The 6,128-nt window shown below is 43.1% G+C and overlaps 2 pseudogenes; both read left to right on the top strand.

The window, feature by feature from the left end:
* Window positions 1–1,491: 1,491 nt before the first annotated feature.
* Window positions 1,492–2,322, top strand: LOC119329929 (annotated as a pseudogene).
* Window positions 2,323–3,487: 1,165 nt separating this feature from the next.
* On the top strand, window positions 3,488–4,789 carry LOC119329928 (annotated as a pseudogene).
* The last annotated feature ends 1,339 nt before the right edge of the window (window positions 4,790–6,128 follow it).

Raw genomic sequence — 6,128 nt, 5'->3', positions numbered from 1 at the left:
GGGAATAGGTCGGAACCACGACCATAGGAAGGGGATCCACGCCCGCCGACGAAGAGGTAACGGGCGACACTGGACGCGCAAGCAATGGAGCGTCGCAGGGATAAATGGGGCACGGAGGTGGACGGCTGGACGGATGAGAGGGTAGCTTAGATCCAGGTCACCGGGACCGGAGTAGCAAGGACGCCGCCGAGCCCGAAATACATTGTGTACACCAAAAATTAGCAAGGTCTCGTTGTCTCTCACTCAAAGCTTCAAGGAAGATCCTCAACTATTTCAGAAGTTCAAAACATTCTTCAGATTCACTGATCTTTGTCATGGCTATCAACATTTGGCTTTCAAACTAATTACCAATAAGCATCCCTCTCTATCTCTCATAGTTAAATAATTCGTGTGCAGGCTGACGGCTCGAGCACCTTTGAAGCGAACCTCTTCCCATGCACACTGCCAATAAGGCGTGCGGGAAAAAAGCGGCATTGCGCGCGGCAGTTTTGGCATGCGTCGTCCAGTGCGCTGGTTAAAAGCCGCGCGTGGGCACCCGCCAACTGCCACCCTTTGCCTCCCGCCACACCTTCTTCCTCGCATCTTCCGGTGCCCTGCCACCGCTGCGCCTTCTCCCCCGTCTCTTCCAGCACCCCGCCACCGCTGCGCCTTCTCCCCCCGCCTCCAGCGCGCCGCCATGACGCCGCGCCCCTGGAGCAGCTCCGGCTTCCGCCCCTCCGGCGTGTATTACACGGAGATCCGCTCCTGCGATACACGCCTTGGGCTCGAAACGTTCGAGACCGCCCACGAGGCCGCCCGCGCGTACGATGCGGCGGTGTGGCGCCTTGGGAGTCCACGGGCGCGGATGAACTTTTCGACGTGCGGACGCGCGAGCAGGCGCAGGAAGCCGCACCTCCCCCGCGACTAATCACCGAGGAGGATCGCCGCATCCAGCAGAGGCGGGAGCGCCGCCACCTCATCGCCGAGGTGGATGAGCACACCATGGCGGTGTGGCGCTTCTCGCTTCTCGCAGGACGTCGTTGCCGAGAATGAGTTCTGGGCGTAGAGGAGGCGGAGCAAGCTGTGAGTCGGGCGGACAAGCGTGCGTGGAAGGAACTGGCGGAAGCCTAGTGCGAGCTGGGATCTGCGTCAACCTGGGACGAGGAAGATTCTCGGTGGGTCGACGCGTTTACGTCATCGGACTACACCACCAAGGAGGACGAGGAGTATTTTTATCTAGTTTTATTTGCATCGTTTTATCTAGTTGCATTGTTTTATCTAGTTTTATTTGCATCGTATGAACTAGCTTGTGGTGTGGGGCTTGAAATATGCTATGAATTTGAACACGTTTTGTTTCATATTTTTTATGTGTTATTTCAAAAAAAAATCAAGCACCGGCTGGTCGCCCGCGCTGAATTTTGCAGCGCCTGGTAAAGCAAACACCCTCCTGCGCGTGCTAAAACGCTATTTAAAAAAAAAATAGCGCGCCGGGCAACCAAGCGGCTGTTGGAGATGCTCTTAGTCCACGTTGAGGGCACCGTTGGCATCGGCCACCCAACCACGCTGGTCGTCAAGAAGTTCAAAAGTATTCCAGAACTCGGACGGAATAGTGGACGGTAATATGGAGAACCGCTTCAAGTCGGAGATGATCCTGTTAGCCAGCACCCAAGGGCTCTGCCACTTACACCACGGATGCAATATACCGATTGTTCACTACAACATCACCTCTATCAACATGCTTCTTGATCAGAATTTCAAGGCCGTGATAGCCAGTTTTGGTGCTGCATAGATGAACATGGCCGGGCTCAACTAACCATTGCCTATCGGGGGGACTATGTTTGATAACTTTGGGTACGCAGCTCCAGGTATGGTATGTGTTAGGTGCATGCAATGAATTTCCATCTTATAACTACTGTGCTAACTAGTAATATAAACGATTAACAGATCTCAAAAAAAATATATAAACGATTAACTGCAGAATATGGGAGGGCGGCAAGCCAGCTGACAGAGAAAGTAGACACATACAGCTTTGGTGTGGTGCTGCTGGAGCTTGTCACAGGGCGGATGGCCAATGGGGTGGATGGTCAGTTGGCCATATGGGCACGTGACAACTGCAGTGAGCTGATGGCAAAGAAGCTGGAATGATTCAAGATTGCCGTGGACAATGCCATCCCAGATCAAGCACGGTACATGGAGGAGATGGCTACCATGTTCAGGCTGGGTGTGAATTGCACTGTTGATGATCCGCAGCAAAGACCGTCCATGCAGATGGCTCTCAAACGACTTCGCCGCGGCTGTGGGCGTGGGCGATTTGGTGGCCTTCTCACCTGCTATAACCTGTAATGCCACCGGCTAAGCCAAGTGACTTTTTTACTTTGGAAAAAGGAAAATAAAGAGTAAAGGTCTTCCCTACTGTTCATGTGAAAAATGAATCAAAATGAGACATCCCTGATTGCAACGGGCACCTTTATATCAAAATGTTGCCTTCTCTCGTAATAGTGTTTGTTCTTGCTTTTATCCGTGCATGATGTGGTTGCATATTTTGAGAACAGCAAGATTTTCACAATGCTACAGAAACACTGTTTATTGTGTTCCTGACTGCTTCACACTTGCGAAGTAACACCTTAAGTTGGCAGCAGAACATTTGATGTTTCTGAAAACAAAATCTTCAATTCTTAGTAAGTATTGCCACTGTAAATATTTGCAGTAGAGCCAATTTATGATCTTCTTGGGCACCTGATGGGAAAGAACAAATGCAGAACACGACTATTTAACAAATGCAGAACAGCTGATAGGCTGTAGTACTGAATGTAACCACCCCCCATGAGTAGATGTATATATACTCATTGCGAATTGTGAGTCTATGAAAGATTTTGCTGTTTGTGTCTGCTTGAATATAAATAATTTAGCTGTTGTGTCAATCTCCATTTTTTTCATGAATTGTATTGGGCGCATACTTTATTTTTTTCAGATACATCACCAGTGAGGATGTTATCCAAGTGAAAAAAGGTAGTGGCATGTGAGGTCCGCTCAGCTGATGAACTTATGTTCTGTGGTACTTTGAAGTTTGAAGTGTATGCTACTCCAGATCAGATGGTGGCTCTGCTTTCTTTTTGCTTGGCAAGAAAAGCTTCAGGATGCCCCAAAGCCAAGGGAGGAGCTTGACCTGCTCTTCTACCAGTTGCAAGGGACAGGGCAAGCAAATGGTTGGGAACTTCCCGCCTGAATGCAAGGTACCTAACATACTAGCACTCAACCAATCTGGATTCCTGAAACTTGTTGGTCTGCCCTTGGCGACAACAAATCGGGATCCATGTGGACTCATTCTTTTTAGGAGAAAAACCAAAGACTCTTGTGAACTCATTCCAGACAAATAATAAGATACTATCACCTGGCATCTCTAGTTTAGAGGAACTGAATTCGAATGCATTAGCCTTGAGGAAGTTGTGGAGTGGATGCTGCTGCACCCTCCTCTTACAAACAATAACAACACACCCATCTCAATAACTTTGGGTATGCAGCTCCAGGTACGGTGAGGGTTCGGTTCATGTACTGACTTTTTTTTAATTCCATCTTACAACTAGTGTGGTTATTTACTAACTAGTCATATAAATGATTAATTGCAGAATATGGGAGGGCGGCAAGCCAGCTGACGGAGAAGGTAGACATATACAGCTTTGGTGTGCTGCTGCTGGAGCTTGTCGATCACACGGCGGATGGCCAATGGGGTGGATGGTCAGTTGGCCATATGGGCACGTGACAACTGCAGTCAGCTGATGGCAAAGACGCTGGAATGGTTCAAGATTGCCGTGGATAATGGCATCCCAGATCAAGCATGGTACATAGAGGAGATGGCTACCATGTTCAGGCTGGGCGTGGATTGCACTGTTGAGGATCCTCAGCAAAGACCGTCCATGCAGATGGCTCTCAAACGACTTCGCCGCGGCTGTGGGCGTGGGCGATTTGGTGGCCTTCTCACCTGCTATAACATGTAATGACACCGGCTAAGCCAAGTGACTTTTTTACTTTGGAAAAAGGAAAAATAAAGAGTAAAGGTCTTCCCTACTGTTCATGTGAAAAATGAATCAAAATGAGACATCCCTGATTGCAATGGGCACCTTTATATCAAAATGGTTCTTCCACACTTCACAGTGTCTGTTGTGTTCCTGACTGCTCCACTCATGCATATATGAACTTTGGAGTATTCTTAGTGATGTTAGTTTTTGGAGTGCTTGCTCATTTGGAAATTGTGAAATGAACTTTCTTCTTACAGGATATTGAGTTATGTAGGCAGCACAACATGCTTATGTCTCTGGCAACATATCAAACTTCTAGGAAGTATTCCCATTAAAACATTTTCAGGAGAGCCGATCTATGATCTTCTTGGGCACTTGATGGAAAAAAACAAATGCTCTTAGCAGAACACAACTATTTTACTATTTTGGATGATCACTATCTGTTAGGCTGTCGTACTAAATGTAACCTCTCCCTGTGAGTGATTGTAATTGCAGTTTAGTTTGCATCGTTATTCTGTGAAATATCTTGTTGTTCTTGTCTGCTTGAATTTAAAGAATTCATCTATTGTGTCAATAACCATTTCTTTTCATGAACTCTTATCGACCGGGTCATCTTTGTTTCAGATACATAACCAGTGAGGATTCAGTACAAGTGAAGGGCAAAGTGGCATGTAAGATCAGCTCAGCGGATGAACTATGTTCAGTGGTACTTTGAAGGATGTTACTGTAGACCAAGATGGTGGCTCTGCTTTTGTGTTTTCTTTGAAAATAAACCTTCAGGATGCCCCAAAACCAAGGGATGCGCCGTGTACTTTGATGCGCTGTGTACCATAATGCCTATATTCGGCGCTTAAGGCGCCGAATAGGATTTGGCGTCATCGCTACCTTTCGTGGCTGGTGGTTGCTGCAATTGGTGGCTCTTCTATGGCGCATAGGTCGTTGGCTTGCGACGTAGCGCATACACCACCCTCGCGCGTGGGTGTATGTATGGGCCGGCCCATTTCCCCTTTTTTTTCTGTTTTTTCCTTCTTTTCCTTTTTTCTTTTTTCCTTTCTTTTTCTTTTTATTTTCTCTTTTCTTCTTCTTTATTTTTCATGTTTTTTCGAATTTTATATTCAAATTCATAAACATTTTCTGTTTATCGATGTAAAAAAACGTTCATCAATGTAAACAATTGTTCATCGGATTTAAAACATGTTCATCCAATTCCAAATTTGTTCATCAATTCAAAAAATCAATATGGTTCTTTTACATTTTCAATTTGAAAACAGCCTTCAAATTTGTGAACATTTTTTCAAATCATGAACATTTTTATGAAATTGAGTATGTTTTACTTTTCATTTTTTTGTGAATTTCTTTTCCAATTTAAGAAAAAAAATTGGAAATTTTTTTTTCGAATTTATTTTCATTTTCGTGAATTCAAAATTATTTTTTTCATTAAAATTAAAATATTTATTCTATTGGAAATCATGAACTTTTTTTGAATTAGGTGATTTTTTTTGAATCCGTGAGCATTTATCATTTGCCGAACGTTTTTTAAAAACATGAACAATTTTTGAATTCACGAACATTTCACAATTTCAAAAAATGTTCATAAATGTAAAAAAATTCATAAAATTTAAAATTTGTTCATCAGATTTAAAAAATGTTCATCAAAATGCATGTTTTTTATCAAATGAGAAAAATGTTCATAAATTCCAATTTTTTCAAAGATTTTCAGAAAATGTTCATGAAATTCAAAATATGTCCATGCATTTTGTCGAAAAAAGTGTTTTTGAATACAAGTTTTGTTCATAAAGTTAAAAACATTTAACCAAAGTGAAAATTAGTTTATCTAATAAAGAATGTTCATTATTATTAGTACATTTTCATAATTGTTTTTTCATCAAAATAATTTATTTTCTTTACAATTATTTTTCATTCTTCTTGAAATCATGAACATTTTTTGAATTCAGTGATTATTATTGAATCTGTTAGCATTTATCATTTCCCGAACATTTTTTTAAACATGAACAATTTTTGAATCCACGAACACTTAACAATTTGCAATATTTTTAAAATCACAAATTATGTTTAAAAAGGAAAAAAGTTTAAACAGTAAAAAGCAAAAAAAGCAAGGTGATTCCCGCTTTT

Source organism: Triticum dicoccoides, chromosome 7A (assembly GCF_002162155.2).
Source record: "Triticum dicoccoides isolate Atlit2015 ecotype Zavitan chromosome 7A, WEW_v2.0, whole genome shotgun sequence".
In the NCBI taxonomy this organism is placed as follows: domain Eukaryota; kingdom Viridiplantae; phylum Streptophyta; class Magnoliopsida; order Poales; family Poaceae; genus Triticum; species Triticum dicoccoides.
This window is presented reverse-complemented; position numbering and strand designations above follow the sequence as displayed.